The following is a 27,500-nucleotide window of genomic DNA, read 5'->3' as shown; positions in this document are numbered from 1 at the left end:
GGCCGCCGTGCGCCGCGCGCGCGAGGGGCCTTTAAGGGCCGCCTACCGCCCTTTAAGAGGCGGCGGGCCGCGGCCGGAGCGGCTCGGTGGCTGCGTGCGGCCCGGGAAGGGGGCGGGGGCGCTGTGCAGGCCCGAGCGCGGCAATGATTGGTCTCGGGGGAGGGGTGGGGGGTTGCAAACCCGAGCGGCGGTGGCATCCGTTGCATGATGCAAAAAAAAAAAAAAAAAAAAAGGATTGATTTCAAAAGTTGCGACTTGCATTGGCAGCAGCCTTTGGCGCCCGGGCCACCTACTTTCCCTGGACCCGCCGGAAGGGGCCGGGAATGCTTTTCCCCCAAAAGCTGGCCGGGCTCCACCGCGCTTGCACCCTGCGGGACGTTGTACCTGCTCCCCGGGCGCCGCCGTCGTGTCGCACTGGGAGACAATGACCGTGCAGACGGTTAGAGGAGGGGCAGGAGCAGAGCCAGAGCCGCCTCTGCTAGAGGAGAGATTTAAAAAAAAAAAAAAAAAAAAAAAAAAAAAAAAAAAAAAGCACACGACCTACACGGCGCGTGGGGCTCATAGGGACTCCGGTCGGCTCTCTATTGTCTGGGCCGGCCCGGGAGCTAACGTGAGCCCCGGTGGGCCCGCAGACGTCCTCCTCCTGCAAAGTTTGCTGAACGCTCAGCGAGCCTGGCGGGGAGGGCGAGCTCAGGGGGTCCTCGGTTACACGGTTTGCGCCTCGCAAGTCCCAGTGAGCAGGGCGGCCCGAGAGCGCGCGTTTGAATGAACGCTGCTCCGGGAGCTTCCGCCGGTCAAAGTGCTTTCTCCGGGTTTTCCACTCCCCGAAGCGTCGCTGATGAAAGTACAGGCAGACGCTTCCCAACACCGAGTCCTGGAGGGCTTCCCGCAAAAGCAAGGGGCGTGCGGGAATGCCGACCAAACTTTTCTGGGGTGGTTGGGCATTTTCTCAATGGATCGGGGTGGGGGGCAGGAGCGACTTTGGTGTCCCCGTCCCCCCCCCCCCCCCAAAGGTGCTTCTGCTGCGCATCAGCGTGGCAGGCTGGGCAGATGCCCGCTCCTCGCTCTTACAAATTCCTGCTGCACGATTCCTCAGGGTTTTCATCTCGGTGAGGCTGCAGAAGTGATGTCACCTCGCAGGCTGGCTGATGCAGGCTTTTCCGCCCTTGTCTTGGCGTGTGTGTGTGTGTGTGTGTGTGTGTGTGTGTTTTCTTTTCTAGCTACCTCTACAGTGCATTAGGAAAACAACAAAGTAGCCTGGATTCTGTAACGTGAGTTGTTGGACTTTTGTAAGGATGGCACAAACGTGGGGTTTGGCAAACCTGGATCTGCCCCTGAATCACCTGGGAAGATGCCTGTACACACGGTCCCCAGGCAACCCTCCAGACCTCCGGAATCCGGGAAAGAGGACGCAGCATCTTTATTCCTCGTGCCCTCTCTCTTTTGAGATTCGCTTTGTAAGTTGTTGTGGGGTTTTGGTTTTGTTTGCGAGGGTTTTTTTTTGGTTTGGTTTGGTTTGGTTTAGCAAAAAAAAAAAAAAAAAAAAAAAAAAGTCACAACTAGAAAAAAAAAAAAAGAGTTTGGGGTTTCCAGGCTAGGTAAGCAGGGCCCTCCTGAAGATGATGTGTCACGCTGGGGAGTTTGGTATTGCTGCCGTCGTCTGCAGAGTTTTGTCAGATTTGTTTTTCACAAGGTGAGCTTGTAAGAAAGGCTGTACCACATCTGGGAGGATGCCCTCTCCCGGAGGGGAAAAAGAGGCCGAATCTCTAATTAGGAGGTCAAGCACGCAGTTGAGGGCATTTAGTGTGTGGTTGGAGGAAGAAGCATGAAGACGACCCCCAGATTTCTAGTTTTGGGGGGCTGGGTGGGTAGTAATGCTAACTGAATTAGAGACTATGGGAGGTCGGGGATCCCTGGGTGGCGCAGCGGATTAGCGCCTGCCTTTGGCCCAGGGCGCAATCCTGGAGACCCGGGATCGAATTCCCACATCGGGCTCCCGGTGCATGGAGCCTGCTTCTCCCTCTGCCTGTGTCTCTGCCTCTCTCTCTCTCTGTGTGACTATCATAATTAATTAATTAATTAATTAAAAAAAAAGAAACTATGGGAGGTCAAACAAGTTTAGGGGTGAGTTCAGCTTTGGAGATGTTAAATTTCAGGCACCTGCCTGATGGCCTAGCCAGATTGCAATTGGTCAAACAGGAGCTGGCACCGAGGAGGGGGGAGGTGGTGGGGTCTGAGTTTGAGATGCAAATGTGGGGCCATCAGCATGTAAATGGAATTTAAAGCCTCGGAAAGTGGTGGGATTAACCGGAAAGGAGAGTTCTGGATGAAAGTGAAGGAGACCTTGGACAGAGGCTGGCGAGGCTTTGCCAGTGGAATGGCAGGGCTAGCGGGAGGCTGCTCCCTGCAGAGTCTGTGGGAGGCCAGCATCCTCAAAACCTGCTCCTTCCTCCCCCAGCACCCCCCAGGCGCCCCACCCCCGGGCAGCTCCACAACAGCTAGAGCCAAATTCTTCTGGGCAGAGGCTGTAGACTCTTGGCTAAGCCGGGGATGCCTTCATTCATACGGACTCCGGCTCCAACCTTGGGGCCAGAGGATCCACTGGATCTCTCCACCCTCGTTCTTTGCCCTAAATGCATGCCTCTCCGTGCTTCCCCCGGTCAGCTTTTCTCCCACCAGCCTTCTTCTGAAGTCTTTGGCAGTGGAGCCGTCTTCCCGGAGTTTTCAGGTCCTACGGGCTCCAACTAAAAAATGGTTCTTCCGGCTTACTTTACCTCGTGGACCCTTGTTTAAAAATACGTATTTTCCAGCCCTGCTCCAAAGATTGTATTTAGCTGGCATAATGGGTTGAATTGTGAGAAAGATCCGTTGCTTAACCAAACTTTAGTCAGGTTCTGGAAACTTCTAGGCCCATCTACATGCTTCCTTGTAAAATCCAGTTTTAAGCGAAATCCCACTCCCCCCAATATATCTGATCAGGTTCCCCACCCCTCACCATCCCCCAGGTGATGTCTGAACACCCTGGCCTGCCTTTTTAGCAAGAATCCTGTTAGGTCAGTTTAGCCAGAATCGCCCCCACCCCTGTTATTTCCTCTTAGTAAATTCCACCCGGGGATCCCCACCCCTGCTCCTTGGCTATAAATTCCCTCTTGCCCATGCTCTAATCAGAGTTGAGCCCAAGCTCTCTCACCCCTCACTGCAAAATTCTCTTGCAATGGTCCTGAACATAGTCTACCCTCACCTGTTCAACGCATGTCATAAACTGTTTTTTTCTAGAATAATTGTGTCCCCAGCCAGGGATGTGTTCAAGTCCTAGCCCTCCGCACCTGTGAACATGGCCATATTTGGAAGAGTCTTTGCGAGTGTCATCAAGTTAAGAGGAGGTCATGGTAGATGAGGCTGAGCCCTAAATCCAATAATTTATGAGAACTGGGAGATTCAGGGACTGAGACACAGGATTCCCAAGGATTGCTTCTGACCCCCAGAAGCAGGGAAGACCCTTCACAAGAGTCATCAGAGAGAGCATGGCCCTGCCAACACCTTGACCTGGACTTCTGGTCTCCAGAACTGGGAGAGGACACATTTCTGTATTCTGCATCACGCCGCCCAGCTTTGTGGTATTTGTCACCACAGCTGCAGGAAACTAACAGAACCGGTTGGAGGTATATGTTGGGAGGAGTACTAAGAATCCATGCTTTTATTTATTTTTTTAATATTTTATTTATTTATTCATGAGAGACACCAAGAGAGAGGCAGAGACACAGGCAGCGGGAGAAGCAGGCCCCATGCAGGGAGCCCGATGTGGAACTTGATCCCAGGACCCTGGGATCATGCCCTGGGCCGAAGGCAGACACCACACTGCTGAACCACCCAGGGATCCCCAGAATCCATGCTTTTAACTGGGCTCCTCTGGTGATGCTGATGCTGGGCGCGGGGGAGACGCTGTCCTCAAGAATTCTGCTTTCTCAGACACCCAGAGGGACAGGAGGCAGCCTGTTCCACCTCCCACATTCTGCGAGCTCGAAAGCAGCCTCAGTGACATTACTTGCCTTCTGTCCTGACTCTCACTCAGGGTTTTCGCCTTCCAGCATCACCACCACTGGGGTAGTCACTCCCCTATGTTGCCTGAGTCCTGCCCGAGTCATGCCCGTTCAGAAGCAGTCCCTGATTTGTCATCATGGCAGGTGGGAGGACTGTCTGGTCACGGCTAAGACCTGGTAGGTGATGGACACCTCAAGTCTAATAGACCCCTCAAAGCTAAACCACTTCAGCCACCTGTTCTCGTGTCTGCACTATAAACTGTCCCTTCCCTGGGAATATTAAGCACCAACATCCTACCTCTGATCCCGTAGTCCCCTCATTGCTGTACACCTGGCCACCTGCCCTTCCACTATATGGGGGTCACCAATCTCTCACAATGGCCCCTTCCCCTTCCATCTAGCCTGGAGCCTTCAGTACACCCCACAGCCTGGCCTCCCGCACTGCCCTTTGACCACATCCACCCTGAGACGTCCAGCCTTCTGTCCCTTCCCCCCACCATCTTCCCTATGCAGAGCTCAGAGATTGTGCCTTGACGAGTATATGGTCTCCAATGCCCACTGGGCTTTCCCAACAGCTCAGAAGTCCTTAATTATGCTCTTGGGAATGTTCATTATTGTCCCCAAAAGTCTGTACCACACTGTACTGCCCTCAGAAGCAGAGGCAGCTCAGAAGCAAAGGGATGCCCTCAGAGGAAACCCTCCAGCTTTCCCACCCTGCCCCCACCCTACCCCACCCCACCCCTCTGACCATCAGGGTCTCCGAGGGAGAACTATCTCTGTCCAAGGCTGGCCCCTCCCTGTGCACCAGCACCTCCCCTCCAACAGTAGCTAACTAACTGTGCACCCTGCCACATAGACCCTTTTATGAACACAGACCCCTAGAATTCCCCCAGCAGCCTCGTGAGCTAGGTACTATGATAGATTTTGCTTTCATGGGAGGAAGCTAGTGCTCAGATTGATTAACTTGCCCAAGATCACGACCTTACTTTAGGTTCCTCTGAGGCATCAGATCTCAAGATGAGGATCTGGGGGAGGGGAGTTTATTTGGGAGGTGCTCTCAGGAAGCACAAGGCAAGACTCGGGCAAAATGAGTCAGGGAAGGGAGAGCCCAAGAGAAGTGAGTGGGTCACCACCGTGGCCTCTGCCCTGTTGGCATCTAGCTGGGAAACTGTCAGGAACCCCTTTCTGGAAGGCAGACTAATGCCCCTGACCCCACAGCTGCCTGCGTCCCCATCCCTAGGACGTGTGAACATGTTTTGTTAAGGGTAAAGAGGAATTCGGGCAGCCCTGGTGGCTCAGGGTTTAGCACTGCCTTCGGTGCAGGGTGTGATCCTGGGGTCCTAGGATTGAGTCCCACATCGGGCTCCCTGCATGGAGCCTGCTTCCCCCTCTGCCTGTGCCTCTGCCTCTCTTTGTCTGTGTCTCTCCTGAATAGATAAATAAAAAATCTTTTTTTAAAAAAGGGTAAAGAGGAATTCAGGTGGTAGAGGGAACTATGTTTGACCTTAAGGAGGTTATCCTGGATTACCTGGGTGGCACAGTGTCATTACAGGGTGCTTAAACGTGGGAGAGAGAACCAAAAGAGGGACCTAGAGGCAAGGCAGTGTGACAAGGGTTCAGCCCAGTGTTGTCAGCTATGAGGGAGGAAGAAGCCACAAAACAGGGGAATCAGGAGCCTCCGGCATCTAGCAAGGGCAAGGACACAGTGTGTCCTCTAGAGCCTCCAGAAAGGAATGCCCCCTGCAGGTAGATCCTTTGCCCTTTGCCCAGTGAGGTCCCTGTCAAACTCCCTCTCTTCCACACTGTTGGTGATCTGTGTTTGCTGGAGGCTCATCACCTGCTGGTAGGAGCAGGACCGTTCATGGAGTTCCTCTGAGGCCCCATCTCCCTGCTGGACTCACTGCTCCCTGTAAGGGGAGACCCTTTAAAAGTCTGCTTTCATTATGCCCCGGGTCCTGCCCCTCAGAAGCATGGGCCTTTGAACATACTTCTTAAACAAAATCTGTAACTTGGTGCTTGTTGATGAATTGCAAGCTGGCCTTGCAGATGGAGATATCTTTCAGTTTATTTGAAAGAGGTCTGGTTTAACAACAACAACAACAACAACAACAACAAAAAACCCCACAGAACTGTCCGATCACAAAAGTGTCTGTGCTCACAAAGTAGTAATAGGTCCTGGGTCAGGGCAATGATAGAAAACAAATACACCATCGAAATCACACCGCCTGCAGACTGGGAGGCTGAGACGTTTCTCCAGAGACTCTCATCCCTCACTGGCTAAGACTTGTCCCTGGGGGCAGGGAACCCCCTGTGCCTCCCCCACCCTGGACAGGAGGAGACGCAGAATTTCCTCCTGGAAAAAGCAGCCCTGCTGTCAGGCGTGGGCTGGTGACCAAGGGGGCATGCTGTGCATGGCAGGATGCTGTCCTTGAAACTACAGGGGACCTCCAAGGTGGGCTGGCATCTACAGCCCCTGTCACAGCACCCAGCAGTAAGTAGTCGAGCCAGGATTCAAAGTGGGGCTAAGTCTGGAGTCCATGGGCCTGGTCCTGAGGACCTCCCTGCAGCATCTGAGGCCGTGAAGCCCATATTCCTTCTCTTCTTAAAATTCTCTGGGTGGGTTCATGTTAGCTCTTCCCTCATTCTCCTCCTAACCTCTTTGGCTATTTCATCATCTTTTTTTTTTTTTTTTTTAGTTTAGTTTTTTTTTTTTTTAATTTGTTTAAGTAATCTCTCCACCCAACGTGGGGCTCGAACTCACAACCCCGAGAGCAAGACTTGCATGCACTTTTGACTGAGCCAGCCAGTCATATTATTCTTTTTTGATGCCTCCCCTCCACCATCCTTCACTCCCATTCACACCCCATGCGATGTTCATCAGGTTTGTCCTGATGTCCTTCTTGTGCCATCTGTCCCCTACTGCAGCCACCTGTCGTGGTGGAATACTGAGCGCTTGGCATGTCTGGATTGAGAGGGTCTCTCGGTGTGTAAAAAAAAAAAAAAAAAAAAAAAACAGAATTCGAAGACCTAAAACAGGAAAAAGAGTGTAAAATATCTCAATGGTTTTTATATCAGTCCATTTTGAAATCTAATAATTCAGATATGCTGGATTATATAAAATATTAATTTCATATGTTACTTTCTACTTGTTTTAACTTGGCCACTTGGCCACTGAAAGTGGTGTGGGGGGGCTGACCAGGTGTTTCTTTTTTTTTTAAAGATTTTATTTAAAAAAAAAAGATTTTATTTATTTATTTGTGTGTGAGAGAGGTAGAGACAGAGGCAGAGGCAGAGGGAGAAGTAGGCTCCCTACAAGGAGCCCAGCGTGGGACTCGATCCCAGGACCCCAGGATCATGCCCTGAGCTGAAGGCAGATGCTCAACCACTGAGCTACCCAGGCGTCCCTGACCAGGTGTTTCTCCTGGACAGAACAGGTCTGGACTGAAGTAATCATTCCCTTCCAACCCCGACCCCCACCCCCACTCCCTTCACTATGTTATCGACTCTCCTCCTTATTTACAATCTTGGTGAATGGACAGCTATCCATGGCCGTTACCCCAGTGGCTCTCCTCAATCCCCCCTTCCTTTTCCAGTCTTCACTGTCTTCACTATCATCCAGCATTTTCACCTCCTTGGTGCTATATGCACCCAGCCCTCCCCTCCCTTCTGCTCCCATGGTCCTGTCTTGATTCATTTTCTCATCTCTCACTTTGACTATTACAGAAGTGTGCTAACTTATGGCCTCTTTGTTACAATTTTCACTTGTTTCCATTCAGTAAGTGTGTAGTAGTAGTATTTAATGTTTTTAAATGTCATGAATACGTCACACAATGCATTTCATGGTGCACTTACTGTTCATTATGGGGGGTTTTATTGTGGTAAGATATATGTATAATATAAAATTTACTACTTAAACCATTTTTAAGTGTACAGTTCAACGACATTAACTACAGTCCTTCATGTTTTTCCAGTCAGAATTGTTTTCAGCATTTTAGCCGCTATATAATATTCCACGATCCAATATGCAACATTTATTTTCTACCACTGGAGTGGTATTTATCAAAGGCAATCCTGACCATGTTCTTTCCCTGCCTAAAACCTCTAGGTGGTTTACACTACTTCTGGCTCTGTTTCTCCAAGGACGGTGCCCATTTAGGGGTGTGTGTGCATGATTTTAGGTGGTACATGCAAGAAACATTTTATTTTCATAATTATGTGTTTGTTTTAAGACACATTGGAAAGATATAACTAACATAAAACCTGTCATTTCGTGGGCATGATTCTTTAGGACAAAAAAATGAGTCAAGGAAATTTTAGTTTTTATATTTGTGTTTGTTACTTTAAATTTTATTTATTTGAGAGGGAGAGAGAGAGAGACTCTCAAGCAGTCCCCGTGGTGATTGTGGAATTCAACATGGGCTCGATCTCATGACCCTGAGATCATGACCTAAGCTGTAACCAAGAGTTGGATGCTCAACTGACTGAGCCACCCAGGCCCCCCTTTATTTATTTTAGAGAGAGAGAGCACAGAAAGGAAGGGTGGAGAGAGAATCTGACTCTGCTCTGAGCACAGAGCCCAACACGGGGCTCCATCCCATGGCCCTGAGATCCTGACCCCAGCCGAATTCTGACTCAGCCAACTGTGCCACTCAGGCACCTGAATCAAGAAAATTTTAAAGCCAACAGTGGCCCCTTTAAAGTGATAGCATTGTTCAAGGAAATGTCAGATACTTTTCAGACTTTTTTTTTAAAAGATTTTGTTTATTTATTAGAGACACAGAGAGAGAGAGAGAGACAGACAGACACAGGCAGAGGGAGAAGCAGGCTCCATGCAGGGAGCCTGACATGGGACACATTCCGGGTCTCCAGGGTCAGGCCCTGGGCTGAAGGTGGCGCTAAACCGCTAAACTGCTGGGCCACCGGGTCTCGGTGCTCAGCGGGAATCCGCATGTCCCTCTCCCTCTGCTCCTCCCCCTACTCATGCTTGTGCTCTCCCTCTTTCTCAAATGAACGAACGAACGAATGAATGAATGAATGAATAAATAAATAATAAATAAATAAATAAATAAATAAATAAATAAATAAATAAATAAATAAAATCTTTAAAACAACCTGGGTCAGATAAGCGTCTTCTTCGGTCACGATCCTGGGGGCCTGGGATCCAACACTGCATGAGGATCCCTGCTCAACAGGGAGTCTGCCTCTCTGTTTCTCTCTCTCCCTCTTTCCTTCAGCCCCTCTCCGCTGCATATTCTCTCTCTCAAATAAATACATAAAATCTTTAATCAGTCAAACAGAAGCCGTGTGCCGCCAGCCTTCTTCTTAGAGCTCTGCATGTATTTATTCATTCAGTCCTGTAACAACCCAATGAAGTAGGTACCATTTTTTAAAGATTTTATTTATTTATTCATGAGAGACACACACACAGAGAGGCAGTTTTCAAAATTCTGCCTCTACACCCCCCAAAATGTAGCCACATTCCCTAAGATCCCACTAGGCCATGGTTGTTTCCCTGGCAAATACTGTTTCTCTCAAGCACAGAGGACTAATTCGGTGCTGTAAAGTGAAGATTTCATTGTTTGCACCCTGAGATTATCTAAGGCTACAAAATTATTGAGTTTTCCCTTTTTCTTATGCATGAAAGACAACACTGGGGTGGGGTGGGGAACGGCTTATTTTCTTTTATTGCATGGTCCACCCTTCTCTTTTCCTGTCTCCACTGCTTAAAATGAGTGAAGTTTTGCATCTAATTTCAAAAAATGCGTAGACCACCCCCCTCCTAAATCTTGAGTCCCAGATGTACCCTCTTGATTGTTTATCCAGTTCTTTCCTCAAACATTCAATTCTCTCTTTTCAAAAATTTTATAAAGATTTCATTTATTTATTTGACAGAGAGAGAGCGAGCCAGAGAGCACAAGCAGGAGGAGCAGCAGAAGGAGAAGCAGGCTTCCCCACTGAGCAGGGAGTCCCATGTGAGGTTCGATCCCCGGACCCTGAGATCATGACCCGAGCCAAAGGCAGATGCTTAACCCACTGAGCCACCCAGGCTCCCTCAATTCTCTCTTTTAAGAAAAGCTGCTCTGGGGACGCCTGGCTGGCTCAGTTGGTGAAGCATGCCACTCTTGTTCTTGGGGTCATGAGTTCAAGCCCCGTGTTGGGTGTAGAGATCTTTTAAGGAAAAAAAAAAAAAAAAAGACCCTGCTCCTGCTTTCTTATCAGGTAACCTATCCCAACCACTTCTATCACATCCAGCCTCCTGTCCAGCAGGGATTCCGCAACATAAGGAAAGAAGAATCTTGATTACCTGGGTTTGGGCACATCTCTTCCCATTTTTCTGCATCACATGTCACTGGCTCTCTTCTCTCCTCTGCTCAGGATCGTATTGTAATGAGTGATGGTTGTCAGAAGCCAGATTCTCCTTCATATGTGCTGGGCGCAGGAGAGGAAGGGAGAGAGAGGAAGAGCGAGGTGGAGAAGGCCCGAGTGTGTGGATACACGTCCCAGGCTTCCTGTCTGTCTCCTATTCTCGGAATTGGTTCAATTCAAGTGGGGCCCAGAGCTAACACCTAAATTAACCAGAAGTCACTGTTCCTCAAGCAGGAGAGCAGGCTATTCATTCACAGTCTTTGTTCACAATGCTCCATCCAGGGTAGACTTTTACCCTTTGTCCCCAAATGCACCATCTTCCCTAATTATCTCCTCTGGCCAAAGGTCACTTGGGAAAATACTTACAAACTGAGTTCCTCCTACCCCGACGGTGACTGTCCTTACCGGGCACTCTGTGTTAGCGACGTGCTGGGCATGTGCTCAGGAATGGACGTGGCCTTGGGGCCTCCAGACTTGAACTTAGGATCCAAGATGAAAAATAGTAAAAAAATTGGACAGCCCGGGTGGCTCAGTGGTTTAGTGCCGCCTTCAGCCCAGGGCATGATCCTGGGGTCCCGGGATCGAGTCCCACGTTGGGCTCCCTGCGTGGAGCCTGCTTCTCCCTCCGCCTGTGTCTCTGCCTCTCATAAATAAATAAATAAAGTCTTTTAAAAAAATAGTAAAGAAATAATGGCAGAGGCAACTGTTGTTTTTATTTTAACTCCCTTCAGAGCACCCACATCTGGAATATAGGGAGCGTGTCTGGTTTTGGATGGTGTTCAGGTTTGGCCCTCCTCCGCTCAAATTTCCTTCGTGGTATCCTGCTCTTTCACCAGAGGGAGTGGGAATGTTTCCATTTTGATGCTTGGCAAGCGTCTGCCACACGTGGGTGGTTGTACTAGAAAAGCACTGAGGACCTTTTTGGCCTGGAGATTCTGTGATTCATTTGATGGGGAGGTGCACCCGTGAGGTTTTGTTGGTGGTGATTTCCTCTGCTCAGTCTGGCTTCCCCTGGATCCGTACTTCTCGGAATATTGTTCGAATCCATTCACTTTTGTCCTTCTCCACTGATTCTTCGTAAATTCATGTTTCATTTGCCTAAATGGCTTGCAGTGGTCTCTGGACTGGATCTTTGTTACCTTCCAAGATGCTCCCTCCTGTGGTGGTGGGAAGTGGGGCCTTTGGGAGGGCTTCAATTTGGTTGAGATGAGGTCATGAAGGTGGGGCCCCATGATGTGATCAGTGCCCTTAGAAGAAGCAGAAGAGACCAGGGCCCTGGGAGGCTCAGCTGATTAGGCTTCTGGTCATGATCCCTGGGTCCTGGGATCGAGCCCCACATCGGACTCCCTACTGAGCCTGCTCCCTCTGTCTCTGCTGCTCCCCTACTTGGGCTTTCAGACTCTATCTCTGTTAAATAAATAAATAAACAAACAAATAAATAAATTCTTAAAAAAACAACTAAACTAACTAAAAATAAAAGAAGGGAAAGAGACCAGAGCCCTCTTACTCTCTCTGCCTCGGAAAGACACAGCAAATGTCTACACCTGACAAGGGTGGCTTCTATCTGCTGGCATCTTGATGTTGGACTTCCCAGCCTCTAGAACTGGGAGAAAATGTTTGTTGTTTCAGCCCACAGTCTATGGTATTTTGTGAGAGCCGCTAAGTCTCTAGCCGCTTCCATTCTCTTGTCCCAACCCTGTAACACATCTCCCCAGTTCCATCCTATAGCACAGGTAATGCCACCCCCCAGCCTGAAAACCTAGAGGGCCCCCCCACTGCCTGGGGAGGCAGGCCTACATCTTTTAATGCAAGTAGCCCTGCTTGGCCAGTGGTGACGTCCTCATCAGCCCCACTGTTACCCTCAGTGTCAAGATGCTGAGACCCCGCTCAGCTAAGGAAGCCCTGTCTTTTTTTTTTTTTTTTTTTAATTTTTATTTATTTATGATAGTCACACACACAGAGAGAGAGAGAGAGAGAGAGGCAGAGACACAGGCAGAAGGAGAAGCAGGCTCCATGCACCGGGAGCCCGACATGGGATTCGATCCAGGGTCTCCAGGATCGCGCCCTGGGCCAAAGGCAGGCGCCAAACCGCTGCGCCACCCAGGGATCCCTGGAAGCCCTGTCTTTTGCAGCGCCTCGCTTTCCGAACTTCCTGGACATGTCCAAGGTGCTTATATGTCCCACAAAGCAAGCCCAGTTATTATGACTCGTTGCTCAGTGCCAGATACTCATCCTCACTCTTGAAATGGGGCAGGTGAATACCAGAGGCCTGCAGAAGTCGAGAGCATAGAGGCCAGGGTGTCTTCCGTTGCTTGAGCTTTAACTTGAAAGCTTAAAAATGCCAAAAATTCTAAGTAGGAGTGGTATAATGGAAATGTATGTATTTATCAAATTAATGCTTTTCACATACACAAAACCAATGCAATATAATGGTGCAAGTTGCAAGGTAATTACAAGATTTATTGAGGAAAAGTGAATCTTTAAAAAATATATATTTTATTTATTTATTCATGAGAGACACAGAGAGAGAGGTAGAGACATAGGCAGAGGGAAAAGCAGGCTCCATGCATGAAGCCTGATGTGGGACTCAATCCCGGGACCCTGGGATCATGACCTGAGCCAAAGGCAGACGCTTGACTGCTGAGCCACCCAGGCATCCCAGAAAAGTAAATCTTTTCACTTATAAAAGGAAATATCAGAGTTTATGTTTCCTGAGCAAGAAGGATTTCTGTCTTTTTTTATTTTATTTTATTTTTAAGTAATCTCTATGCCCAGTGTGGATCTTGAACTCACAACCCAGAGATCAAGAGTTTCATGCTCTACAGACTGAGCCAGCCCAGGCACCCCAAGAAGGAGTTTTTTTAAATGAGACAAAAAGCACATATAATAAAGAAAAATATCAGTAAGTTTGGCTATATTAATATTTAAAACATCTGTATAATAAAGAAAAAATACTTAAACCAAGTGAAAGACTAGTCACAGACTGGAAATAAATATTTGTAACTCGTAATCAACGAAGGAACACCTTCCAGAATATGTGAAGAACTCACACAAATCAATAAGGAAAAAAATCTGACAGAAGAGAAATGATAAAGATCTGAATGCGGAATTCACAAAAGAGGACATCTAAGTTGCTAATACACGAGAAGATGCGCAACTTCACCAAGTAATCAGCAGAATGCAAATTAAAACAAGATACCCTTGTATAGCTACTAGATTGGCAAAAATTAGCAAGATCACGTGAGGTCAGGAATGTGGGGGACTTGGTGCTGTCTGATGCTGATGGCAGGAACAGAAATTAGTGAAGCCATTTTGGAGAGAATTGGATGCTCTGTAGTAAAGTCGGAAGGTGCATGTATCTTCTGACTCATTAAATCCTCTAGCGAGTGGGTATATGCACAAAGAGACCTATACAAGGGTATTTATAAGAACCAAAAATTGGGAATAATTTAAATTTCTATCTAAAGGGGGGGTGCCTGACGGCCCAGTCGGTGGTTGAGCTGCTGACTCTTGGTTTCGACTTCGGTCGTGATCTCAGGTCATGAGATCGAGCCCCACCTCGGGCTCCTCACTCAGCACAGAGTCTGCCTGAGTTTCTCGGTCCTTCTCCCTCTGCCCCTCTCCTCGTACACTCTCTCTGTCTCTCTGTGTCTCTCTAAAATAAAAAATATAAATCTTTTTAAAAACTTCTGTCAAAATGGGGGTGGAAAAATAGATGTTGCATATTGGATCATGGAATATTATATAGCAGTTTAAATTATTAAAACAAAAAAAAATAAATTATTAAGACAATTCTAATGGGATCAACATAAATGAGTAGTTAAAGCCATTGAACTGTATGCTTAAAAATAGTTTAAGAAGTAAATTTTATGTTATGTATATTTTACCACAATAAAAAAAAACATAATGAACAGAACAAGTGCACCATGAAATGCATTGTGGGATGCATTCATGACATTTAAAAAGATCAACTACTACTACATGCTTACCGAATATGTGTATGCATCACAAACACTTGAAGAAAGGATCATATCAGATCTAAGACGGGCTGGCTTCTGGGAGGGAGAGAGGAGGAGAAAGCCTGAGTTGGTGACTACGCTTGGACTCTATACGTAACATTTTATTTCATTAAACAAATCTAAGGAAAGTCATGAAAATGTGTATACAAAATGAAGGTCTATTGCACTAGTCTCTGTATTGTTCTGTCTGAAGATAGAAGCAAATCCTTCCTCCCATGAACGCACATAAAATGGGGCTCTATCTATCCTGCTATCCTCCGGGGCAGTTGTTTATTAACAGATCTTATCTCTATTTCTGAAAGGCCTTTTATGTCTCAGGCACTTTGCTGCGAGCTGGGTACTTCGTTTTGAACAGGCATTGGGTTCTACACTTAGCATTTTCCTCCGAGAGATGTTCTTGGACAATGGCTTTCAAAGGCTGGTCTCACCTGGAAAGTTATTGGAAATGCAAATTTGGGGGCTGCCCCCCAACTCAGGTGCTTCGGAGGTGGGGCCCAATAGTCTGTGCTTCAGTGAGCCCTCCAGGTGATTGTGGCGCTTGGGCACACTTGGAGAACCCTTGTTCTTCTAGAATGAAGAGGTTGCTGCCTGCTTCCACCATCTCTGAGGCGAGGAGAACACCCAGGAGTTTCCCAGAAGTGCTACAGCTCCCATGGAAAAGTAGAATGCTGCTGGACACCTGGGTCCAGGGGCTTCTGTGCTCCACCAGCCCACAGACCCTCTCTGAACACCACCCCCAGCACCAGTCCCTGCCTGGCCAAAATATCCTACTAGCCTCCTTAGCTTGGCTTTTAAGACCCTCAGGAACCTGGCCCCATCTGCCCTTCTGTCTCCCCCAAAATCTCCTTTGTCTCTGGAAAGACAGCAGTCCTTCCTCATAGAAGATACTCGCGCTTTCCTGTCCCAGAGGCTTGTATTTTATTTTATTTGTATTTCTTCTTTCTGGAAGAGTTTCCACATGTGACAACTCCATCCCCACCCCCACCCCATCCCCACAGACATAGCTTATCATTTCAGATCAGTCTCAAATGCCATTTCCTCCTTCCCTAGCTGGAGGCAATTGCTTCTTCCTTTGTGTTCGCCTAGTAGAGGGTTTGATCAGCTTCTGTAACTGTCATTTATCTTTCACATTCTATCTGGTATTCCAGTTTAGGAATATGTCTTATTAGGTCAGAAAACCTTTGATTCAAACATCTTAGTCAAGTTGAAGCCTTTAATAATGCTGAGCATATTTTTAAATTCCAGTGATATAAATATGTGTATCATTCAGAAATACCTAAGACATGGTCTGTCCTCAAATTGCTTGAGGTCTAGAGGGTGAGAGAGGCAACCTACAAATAAGGCGACGGAGCTAAGGACAGGCGGTGGGGTCGCCGGGAGGACAGAGAGGCTGAGTCAGCTTGGGAAGAGGTGCAGGGGTGGAGGTGGGCAGAGTCTGGGGAGGAGGGGATACCGGATGCTGTGAATGAGGACACGCTGAGACCAGGCACAGACCTCCTCCCCTAACCTGGGGTTGGGGGTGCCAGAAAGGCTTAGGGGCAAAGAAGAGAAATAAGTTCTATTTCACAGAGCCAGGGCAAGAGTATGTTTCTGTAAGAACAGAGCAATAAACAGCACCAAAATTAAGTACAGAGACGCCGTGACAAAAGGTCATCATTACTGCAAGACTTACCGTGGGAAGCATGCAAGGTGCACGATCCTGAGCTCTGCCTTGCAGAGTCTCCCACGGAAACTGAAGGCACCTTCTAGAATTTAAGTCTCGGTTGCTGTTTGAGCTTCTTCATCTGCATGAGTTAGAATTGTGCTTTTCAGTCTGGGGACTGCAGATATATTTAAAAGATATTTTTTCCCCCTTTAGAGGGAGTCTATTAACGAAGCACTGAATTTCAGTTTTCCTACCTGTGGGTTTGTGCAGTGTCCCACTATGGCCAGCAGGAGGCAGCACAACCTCATGTTCTGTGTCAGGATGCTCCTTGCTGGAGTGAGGTCGGCCCCTTGGGGGGAGGAGGAGCTGCCTGTGTTCCCTTCTCTGTATCCTGAAAACGATAGGAATTAAGTCGTGGCCAGACATCCTCAAACATTCAGGGATGTGGGGGGTGCCGGGCCTTGGCCCTGCAATCTGAAAATCTCAAAGCTTTTTGCAAAGGAGTCTTGTTCTCATTTCTGCAAATGGAAACCGGTCTGTACTTCACAGTGGGCCTACAATGTAAAGTTAAGGGAAGGGGCCTGGTGGGTCCCTCGCATGCAGATGTAACCAAACTAAACTAAGCATCTCAGCAAACTTCCACCTATTAGGAATGAAAAAGTGGAAAAGCACAAAAGAGAATAAATATATAACAAGAACAAGATGTTACGTGGGGAACGGTTTTGCGCTCGCCTATGGTTTGGAGACCCTGCCTGCTACGGTCTCTTACAGATTCGTAATGCTCTGCAGTGTGCTCATAGCTCATAGTAGCTGTGTCCCGCAGAAACAGAATACGAGCCACAGATGCAGTTTTAGATTTTCTAGCAAGCCACGTTATAAAAGTAAAAAGAGGGGCGCCTGGGTGGCTCAGTCGATTGAGCATCCAACTCTTGATTTCAGCTCAGGTCATGATCTCTGGGTCCTGGGATCAAGCCCCACATCGGGCTTCATGCCTAGCATGGGGCCTGCTTGAGATTCTCTTTCTCTCTCTCTCTGCCTCTGCATCTTCCCCCCATGCTCTCTCTCTCTCTCTAAAAATCAATCAATCTTAATAAAAATAAAAGAGGAAAAAGGAACAGATTAAATTAACTTTAATAATATATTTTATCAAACCCAATATACTCAAAATAGTATCATTTCAAAGCGTCACCAATATCTTAAAAATATAAGTGTCAGGCAGCCCAGGTGGCTCAGCGGTTTAGCACCGCCTTCAGCCCAGGGCCTGATCCTGGAGACCCAGGATTGAGTCCCACGTAGGGCTCCCTGCATGGGGCCTGCTTCTCCCTCTGCCTGTGTCTCTGCCTCTCTCTCTGTTTCTCGAATAAATAAAATCTTAAAAAAAAACTATCATCTATCTCTTTATCTATCTATCTATCTATCTATCTATCTATCTATCTATCTATCATCTATCTATCATCTTCATCTTTGACACGGGGGGTGTATTTCACACCGAGAGCACACCTCCCTGTGGATTAGCTACGTCTTAGTCCCGGAGGCTCGGTGGCTGTGCGTGGCCTGGGGCTGCCGTGCTGGACATCTGGGGCTCAGAGGACCCAGGCCTGGAGGGAACCCCACGGAAAGCAGACACACCACCAGGAGGTTACAGGGAAAGGTGATGGAAAAAGAATCGAAGACACATTCAGGTTAACTGAAAGGCCAAGATCTTGGAAGAGAGCCTGGGGGGGGAGGGGGGAGTGCTAAATGACAATGACTTAAACTAAGATGAGAGACCCTTGCCACTGCCCTTCTCATGATGCCCCAGGTGGAGACGGGCCGAGGCGCTCCTGTTGGAGGCCAGGAGGCAGGATAGTCTCCTATGTGTTTGCTGCTTTGGCTTCTAGCCCCTTCCTTCCTTCCTTCCTTCCTTTTCTTCCTTTTCTTCCTTTTCTTCCTTTTCTTTCTTTCTTTCTTTCTTTCTTTCTTTCTTTCTTTCTTTCTTTCTTTCTTTCTTTCTTCTTTCTTTCTTTCTTCTTTCTTTCTTTCTTTCTTTCTTTCTTTCTTTCTTTCTTTCTTTCTTTCTTTCTTTCTTTGATTTTATTTATTCATTAAAGGGGGGACACACAGAGAGGCAGAGACACAGGCAGAGGGAGAAGCAGGCTCCCTGCGGGGACTCGATCCCGGGACTGCCCTGAGCCCGGGGCAGCCTCCCAGCCGCTGAGCCACCCAGGAGCCCCTGGCTTCTAGTTTCAGCTCCTGCCTCGCTGCTTCTGGGTGTCTACAGGTTGAGGCCGTGAGGCGTTGGGCGATTTTTTTTCCTTTAAATCTGCAAATCCTGTAGAGTATCAGCAACTACTCGTCAAGCTCTTCAGCACCAGATCATCGTGGCTCCCCGTCTCATCCCAATTTTCTGGTTCCCAAACTTTTTGCTGTGTCCGCGTGCAGACACTCTTCACTCCCTGCCCCGACCGGCCTCCACCTTTGTCTCACCTTTGGGCCGGATTCCCAGAGACAGAAAAAGTGACAGACCTGAAGTATTCGGTGTCCCCTCCCCCTCCACGACCTGCTCTGCTACTTGCTCTCAGGAGCCTCTGGAGAAACGCTTTAGGATCCCCCCTACTGATGGGTGTGGTTCTTCAGCAGGTGCCACATAATTGCATCATGAACTCAAGTCAGCAGGGCTTCTCTAGAACTTTCTGTGCTGGCTCTGGTGGCTGTCGGGAGGATAATGGCCGTGGAACGAGCAGCCCAGGCCTTTTGCAGAATGCCCACACCTACCTCGGAGCCCAGCCAGAGGCTGTTTGCTTTTCCCCTCAAGTACTTCGCAGGTTCCACGGTCTGTTAACAATCTAAGAGCCGAGGCCTCCTCTAGGGTTACTAAAGGGGCATCTCCTTTTGTTAGGAAAGAAGGTGTGTCATTATTTTGCTCAGGTTCAGACACCTGATCCAAGCCAGCAAATCTCCCGAGGATGCTCCTTTTTTATTTTTATTATTTAAAAAAATTTTTTTAGGATGCTCTTTTTTTAAAAAAGAATTTTTATTTATTTAATTTATTATTATTATTTTTTACATTTTACTTATTTATCCATGAGAGACACACAGAGAGAGGCAGAGACACAGACAGAGGGAGAAGCAGGCTCCCTGCGGGGTCACTACCTGAGCCAAAGGCAGGTGCTCGACCAGCCACCCAAGTGACCCCCCCCCCAGGATGCTCCTTAAGTAACTTGCTGAGTTACTTCCTCGAGTGGGCAGCGCCCCGAAACCAAACCTGCTCTCCGATTGCCCCTCTTGGAAGGCAGCAAACATCTGCCAGGCTCGGAGGAACCTGTTTCATGTAAACACGCACAGCTTCGCTCTGTCGTCTTGTGACTTGTGCGTAGATCCAGGGAACTGAGCGGGGACCACATGCTTTCGATAATTCTTTTGGCAAGTAAGCACTTCCTGAAGCCAGGATTTCTCATTATCCTTTCCCTTCCTTTGCTGTGGAGAAAAATACATACATATTTTGTTGATTGCACTTTCTGAAAGTCACTTGTGTGTTTTTTGGTGTCTGAAACAACTTCCACAGCCAAGAGTGTTGGTGGGGTTACTTTCCCTCCTGCGGGTGAAGTTACTTTCTTTCTACTGTGGGAGCTGAAAAAATGACCTGCAGAGAAAGAGGGAGGGTAGGTAGGTCAGGGTGGGTGCCCCCCATGCTCCTGGGGCCGCCTGCCCGGGACTCCCGGGGCCTGCTGTTCCAGCCTCACCCCTTCCTTCTCAGCTAGCTTTGCTCTCAGAAGCTGAGAAGGGTCATTTATGCCTTAGGTTTGGGGGTTGTTGTTTTTAGATATTATACATGTATCCTAAAAATTCAATTCTTTAAAGTGCTTTTTTTTATAAACAAGATTTTATTAATTTATTTGAGAGAGGGACGCCCAGGTGGCTCAGTGGTTGAGCATCTGCCTTCTGCCCAGGGCGTGATCCTGGAGACCGGGGATCGAGTCCCACATCGGGCTCCTGCATGGGGCCTGCTTCTCCCTCTGCCTGTGTCTCTGCCCCCCTCTCTCTCTGTGTCTCTCATGAATAAATAAATGAAATCTTTTAAAAAAAATTTATTTGAGAGGGGGCAGGAGAGAGAGCATGAGCAGAGGGAGGGGCAGAGGGAGAAGGAGCCTGATGGGGGGCTGGATCCCAGGGCCCCCAGATCATGACCTGAGACACCCGGGCGCCCCTAAAGTGCTTTTTTAGTATATTGCAAGATCGTACCACCATCACCCCTATGTAGTTCCAGAATATTTTTGTTACCCCAGAAAGAAACCTCGTACCCATTAACTGTCACCCTCCTTGCTGCTGTGAGCATGTCTTTCTGTACACGTTGCTGCGTGGACCTACTTTTTCATCTCTCTTGGTTATACGGTTTGGGATGGAATTTCTGGGTCCTATGGTAACACCACGTTTAACTTTTTGAGGAATCTTTCTCCGAAGGGCCCACTGCATTTTACATTTCCCCCAACAACGGAGGAGCAGGCTCCATTCTCTGCATCCTCACTCCCCACCCACACTGGTTATCATCTTTGGGCTGCTGGTGTCCTCAGGAGCAGGCAGTGGGCTCTCCGGGTTGTTATTTGCATTTCCATAGTAACTGATGATGTTGAATGTCTTTTTATGTGTTTATTGCATTGCCTATCTTCTTGGGAGAAACATCTCTTCAAACCCCTTTGCTCAGTTCTCAGCTGGGTTATTTGCCTTCTCGGTGTTCAGAGTGATTTGTGTATTCTGAATATTAGACCCATATCAGGTACAAGATTTGCAAATACTTTTTCCCATCCCGTGAATTTTCTTTTTGCTTCCCCGATGGCTCCTTTGAAGCACAGGAGTTTTAAATTTTGAGGAAGCCTGAATTATCTATTTTACTTGGTTGCTTATGTTTAGGATTATTTTTAAGCTACGTCACCTCTTTCAGTGTACTTACCTTTTAGATCTTAGCTTTTTTTTTTTTTTTTTTTTTTTAGATTTTGTTTATTTATCATGAGAGACATACAGAGAAAGGCAGAAACATAGGCAGAGGGAGAAGCAGGCTCCCTGTGGGGGAACCAAGTCCCAGGACCCCAGGGTCACACCTTGGGCCAAAAGCAGACGCTCAACCACTGAGTCACCCAGACGTCCCATGACTCCCTCAAAACTTAACTACTAACAGTCTACGGTTCATCGGAAGCCTTACCAATATCATACACAGTTGATCAATATGTATTTTGTATCCTATATGTGTTATATGCTATATTCTTACAATAAAGCAAGCTAGAGAACAGAAAGTGATATTAAGAAAATTGTAAGGGAGAAAAAATTTATATACTGCACTGTATGTACATATGTATGTATGTATTTATTTTTAAAATATTTTATTTATTTATTCTTGAGAGACACAGAGAGAGACAGAGACACAAGCAGAGAGAGAAGCAGGCTCCATGCAGGGAGCCCCAAGTGGGACTCGATCCCGGGATTCCAAGATCACGCCCTGAGCCAAAGACAGACCCTCAACCCCTGTGCCACCCAGGAGTCCCCATAAGTATTTTTTTAAAAGATTTTATTTATTTATTTATTTGAGAGAGAGAGAAAGAGCATGAGTGGGGTGGGGGGAAGGGTAGATGGAGAGGCTGAGGAAGCCGATGTGGGGCTCAATTCCAGGACCCTGAGATCATGACCTGAGCCCAAGGCAGATGCGTATCTATCTGATTGGGCCACTCAGGTGCCCCAAATATGTATTTACTCTCAGTAGTCTTCTGATTATTTTAAAAACACACACACATAAAACACTTTTAAATGATACAGCAACACTTTCAAATTCTAAGCCACTTGGACCTATTAGAGAACTAACACAAAATTACAGATGAAAATTAGAACTGGTTGTTAGCAGGGGACCAACGAGATAACTCTACGCCGGGGAGACAAGGGCTGGTTAAGCTACCTGTGATCTCAAGTGAACTGAGTTGCAGTGTCTGGCATGTAGTAGGCGCTCAGTAAGTGGTTACTGAAGCCATGATCTCAAGGACTGAAACAATTATTCTCTCTCTCTCTTTTTTTTAAAGACTCCATTCATTTATTCACAAGAGACCTAGAGAGAGGCAGAGACACAGGCAGAGGGAGAAGCAGGCTCCATGCAGGGAGCCCGACGTGGGACCCCAGGATCGTGCCCTGGGCCGAAGGTAGGCTCTAAACCGCTGAGCCACCTAGGGATCCCCTGAAATAGTTATTCTCTTGGTAAAAGTAGTGGAAAGGGAAAGCCCTGACATGGGGAAGCCAGGGTTCTAAGCTCAACTGTATGACCCTGACAGATATACACTCTCTGCTGCTCATCCCCCTCATCAATAAGGTGTACAGGTATGGGTGTAGACCTCTAACTTTGGGCATGTGGATTGCTGGCCAAATGTGATCCATGCAACCTGGAGATTGGCTCTTGCTCCTTCTCTCTGGGCCTGTGTGTGTGTGTCTCTCTCTCTTTTTTAATATTTTATTTTTAAGTAATCTCTACACCCAATGTGGGGCTCACATTCAAGACCAAGATCCAGAGTTGCATGCTCCACCGACTGAACCAGCCAGGGACCCCTCTCTCTGTGTGTTTTAATCCAAGTAAAATTCATGTAACATACAGCTAACCATTTTATTTTATTTTTAAAGATTTTATTTATTTACTCATGAGAGACACAGAGAGACGGGCACAGACACAGGCAGAGGGAGAAGCAGGCTCCATGCAGGGAGCCCGCCGTGGGACTCGATCCCGGGTCTCCAGGATCACGCCCTGGGGGCGCTAAACCACTGAGCCACCGGGCTGCCCCAGCTAACCATTTTAAAGTAAACAATTCAGTAGCATTCAGGACATTCTCAGTGCTGTGCATACACTACCTCTGTCTAATTCCAAAACATTTTTATCACCCTCAAAAGAAATTCCACCACTTAAATAAGCAGTCACTCCCCATTCCCCCCTCCTCCCAGCCCCTGGGAACCATCCATCTGCTGACCCTCTCTGTGGAGTCCCCTATTCTGAGCGTTTCCTATAAGTGGAGTCATACAGTATGGGACCTTTTGTATCTGACTTCTTTTCACTTGGCATAATGTTTTGAGGGTCATCCATGTGGTGGGATGTTCTTCATTCCTTTTCATGGCTGAACTCAACTCTGTTGAGTTGCCCTGCTAATACATATATATTTTTAAGCAAAATTAAAATTCATTACTTACTTTTCCAGAAACAGAGAGACCAACCGTCTCTACCAGCCCTTCGCCATGTTATGTAACCACAGCCCGTTGGGCAGAATGTTGCACTAACAGGATTGGACCTATTAGTCACTGTAGTCGAAGCCGACTCTAATTAATCAGATAATGGAAGCCGGTCCAGTTTAATTCCACTCAAATAACATCATGACATCTGGGCACTATCAGGGATTATTGGCAGAAGAGAATAGACAAATATGATTAAAGCCTCTGAATGGATTTGATTCCTGTCTGCGGCATGCCATGGACCACTGTCGTGAAGGGCCAACCTCCCTGCTGCCCTCATCAGTAGAACCCCCCCAAGGCCGGCGTCACAGTGGGGAAAAATGCTCTGCTCTGGGGCCTTTCCAACTCCAAAAATATGTGATTCCGTGGGTCCTTAGTTTACTTCTGCCCAGAAGTGCTCAGATTTCTGCATCTAGAGACATTTGGGGAAAACCTCCAGTGTATGTGACAAGTCAGCTGAACCGTCATCAGGAGCGCCCCCCCAGGCAGTGAGGACGGGGGTTTAGATTCAGAGGGACCCTTGAGACCTCACACAGGAAGTAGTCACAAAAGCTAGCTTGTGATTGAACCCCCAGACATGGGCATCTGGAGAGCCAAGGTTACAGGTTCTGGACGCCGGGGGCAAGAGTTGAGCTACCTTTGGGTCTCTTCTTTCATTTCTTTTCTTTTTAAGATTTAATTTATTTATTTGGGGTGGCTGGGTGGCTCAATGGTTGAGTGTCTGCCTTGGGTTCAGGTTGTGATCCTGGGGTCCTGGGATCAAGTCCTGCATTGGGCTCCCCACAGGGAGTCTGTTTCTCCCTCTGCCTGTATGTCTGCCTCTCTCTGTGTGTCTCTCATGAAAAAAATGAGAGACAGAGAGAGTGAGCACGAACAGTGAGCAGAGAGAGGGATAAACAGACTCCCTGCTGAGCAGGGAGCCCAACTCGGGGTTCCATCCCAGGACCCTAGGATCATGGCCTGAGGCCAAGGCAGACGCTTCACCAACTGAGCCACCCAGGTGCCCTCTTCTTCGGTTTCTTTTACTCTTTCTCAGGGGTAATGGGAGAAACCAAGGGACCCTCAGTAGGAAGGGAAGGAGCAGAGTAGATTTTTTTAAAGCAGTGGCAGCTACGTGAATGAAGTGCGAAGGGAAGAAAGTGGAGATGTAGAACTACACAAGGTAGTCGAATGGAGTCCTTTGGAGGTCAGGTCAGAGAAACAAAGGGATGAACTCTCAAAGCCATGGTTTACTCAACTGAAAAATATGACTAATAATCAAAAAGCACTTCTCCCTTATAAGTGAAATCAAAGACTATTTGTCTTTCCTAATCTGGCTTATTTCACCTAGCATAATACCCCGTAAGTCTGTCCAGATTGTCGCAAATGACAAGATTTTATTCTTTTTAGTGGCTGAGTGATACTCCATTATATATTTAGATATATGTATATATATGTCGCATCTTTATCCATTCATCTATCGATGAAAACTTGGTTTGATTTCATATCTTGGGTATTGTAAATAAAGCTGCAGTAAACCAAAGAGAACCTATATCTTTCTGAATTAGTGTTTTCATTTTCTTGAGGTGGGCACCCAGCAGTAAAATTACTGGGTAGGATGGTACTTCTATCTTTAGGGTTTTCTTTTTTTTTAAATTTTATTTATTTAAAAATAAATAAATAAATAAAATGTGTCTCTCATGTGACACATGTGAGACACACACACAGAGAGGCAGAGATATAGGCAGAGGGAGAAACAGACTCCCTTTGGGGAGCCCGATGTGGGACTCGATCCCAGATACCCCAGGATCACAACCTGAGCCAAAGGCAGATGCTCAACCACTGAGCCACCCAGGTATCTTCAAGGTTTTGTTTTGTTTCTTTTTTTTCCCCTTATGCTCCGTTTATTTATTTATTTATTTATTTAGTAAACTCTACCCCTATTGTGGGGCTTGAACTCTCAACCCCAAGATTGAGAGTCCTACACACTACCGAGTGAGCCAGACCAGCACCTGAGCTATCTTTAGTTTTTTGAGGAAACTTCACATTGTTGATCCTGGTGGTCACCCCTATTTACATTCCCACCAAGAGTGTACGGTGGTTTCCTTTTCCCAACATCCTCTCCAACACTTGTTATTTCTTTTCTTTTTGATACTAGCTGTTGTGATGGCATGATACACTATTGTGGTGAGCATTCTATAATGTATATAATTGTTGAACCACTCTATTGTACACTTGAAACTAATTTAATATTACATGTTAATTATACTTCAATTAAAAAAAAAAAAACAGGGGATCCCTGGGTGGCTCAGTGGTTTAGTGCCTGCCTTTGGCCCAGGGCACGGTCCTAGAGTCCTGGGATCGAGTCCCGCATCGGGCTCCCGGCATGGGGCCTGCTTCTCCCTCTGCCTGTGTCTCTGCCTCTCTCTCTCTCTCTCTCTCTCTCTGTGTGTCTATCATGAATGAATAAATAAAATCTTAAAAAAAAGAACAACACTTCCCACTATAAGGTGCCAACAGAAAAATGTCAGCATTGGTTGCACATACTGGTGATGCCATTGAAGAATCAGGATATCCCACTCCAAAATATGCTACTTTGGAATAAGGACTATTTTGGACTGATGGCAATTGTGGATCAACAGATGCAGGAAGGGTTCTCTGGCCTCCCCTTATCTGCCTAAAAGCAGAGCATAAATTTCCTCTTGTACCAGGAAGAGGAGAGCAACTTACCACTGGAGACAGAGAGTCAGCACTGAGATGAGTCTGTATAATCAGATGTTACTAAAGTAACACTTATCTTCCATCTGTTCCCCCATATATATCCTAGTCACTTCCCTATAATTTATCATCCTTTGAAGCCCAAACCCCCTTTCCTTTGTTAAAATGGTATATACGCCTCCAAGTCTAACCACCTCTTTGAGTTTTGCTTCTTTCTGTGAATTCCCATGAAAGAATATTAATAAATATTGTGTGCCTTTTCTCCTGTTAATATGTCTTTTGGTGGTTTAATTTGCAGGCCCTCATGAACGAACTTCAGAGTGTAGAAGAAGTTTTTCCTCCCTTATACCATGTACCTTACAACATGGATGGACAACCCTGAGGGGTGCTCTGCATTTTGCCACTGTGCCTCCTCACAGCTTGATTCAATGCCTCGGTATTGTAAGAATTTGCCAAAGCTATTTTTCTGATGGCTGTCCACTAGAGTTGTTTAGTAAATACCTGTTGACTCATTGGCTGAGGACATGTTAACAGGAATTAGCAGGGAACAGCTTTTTTCTAAGGAGTTTTAGTCACAGACTCAGATTGCAAAAGGGAGTAGAAACAGGCAGATGGTGAGGTGGGGCTTGGAAGAAGAACCGAAAACGTGTTTGCTGAGAAGTTTCCTGAAAATCATCAGAAGCACAAAGTGGTAACTTTGTTAGTTTCTTTCATTTTCCGTAAGACGCAAGGAAGCTCACCAATGTAAAAGAATCTTTTTTTTTTTTAAATGACTGTCTCACTTTGATAAATTTTTTTTTAAATTTTTATTTATTTATGATAGTCACAGAGAGAGAGAGAGGCGCAGAGACACAGGCAGAGGGAGAAGCAGGCTCCATGCACCGGGAGCCCGATGTGGGATTCGATCCCGGGTCTCCAGGATCGCGCCCTGGGCCAAAGGCAGGCGCCAAGCCGCTGCGCCACCCAGGGATCCCCAATGTAAAAGAATCTTAATGCAAACTATTGACTGATTTGAAAAGAGTGGACTATCTGGTCCTTTAGAAAGGATGTATCTCATCAGAAAAATATTCCAAGGCAGGAATTTTGTTTAGTGAATGTAGATGACAAAGTCTCTTGACTGTAATCCCCAAAGACATGTGGGTGAAATTTTAGTTTCCCAGAGTAAGTGTGTTATTAAGCCTCGGGAGAAGGACAGTACATGACACATCTTAAAAAATATCTGGGCATCGTATAGAGAAGATGAATCACTGCCTTGTTCACCTGAAACGAATGCAACACTGTGTGTCAACTCAACTCGAATAAGAAAACTTTGTTTATTTTAAAAGATTTTATTTATTTATTCATGAGAGACACACAGAGAGAGAGAGGCAGAGACACAGGAAGGTGGAGAAGCAGGCTCCATGCAGGGAGCCCGATGTGGGACTCAATCCCGGGACTCCAGGACCACGCCCTGGGCCGAAGGCAGGCGCTCAACCACGGAGGTACCCAGGTGCCCCAAATAAGAAA

At 47.0% G+C, this 27,500-nt stretch overlaps 1 long non-coding RNA gene across 1 annotated transcript; it reads left to right on the top strand.

Annotated features, from left to right (window-relative positions):
- Positions 1-137: 137 nt before the first annotated feature.
- Positions 138-26,745, top strand: LOC144313831 (uncharacterized). Its single transcript, XR_013379447.1, has 3 exons — positions 138-1,457; positions 22,112-22,228; positions 26,293-26,745. It is a non-coding gene; the product is annotated as an uncharacterized LOC144313831 (long non-coding RNA).
- Positions 26,746-27,500: the final 755 nt, after the last annotated feature.

Source organism: Canis aureus, chromosome 5 (genome assembly GCF_053574225.1).
Source record: "Canis aureus isolate CA01 chromosome 5, VMU_Caureus_v.1.0, whole genome shotgun sequence".
In the NCBI taxonomy this organism is placed as follows: Eukaryota; Metazoa; Chordata; class Mammalia; order Carnivora; family Canidae; genus Canis; species Canis aureus.
Note: the sequence above shows the minus strand (reverse complement) of the source record. Positions and strands in the feature narration are given on the sequence as shown.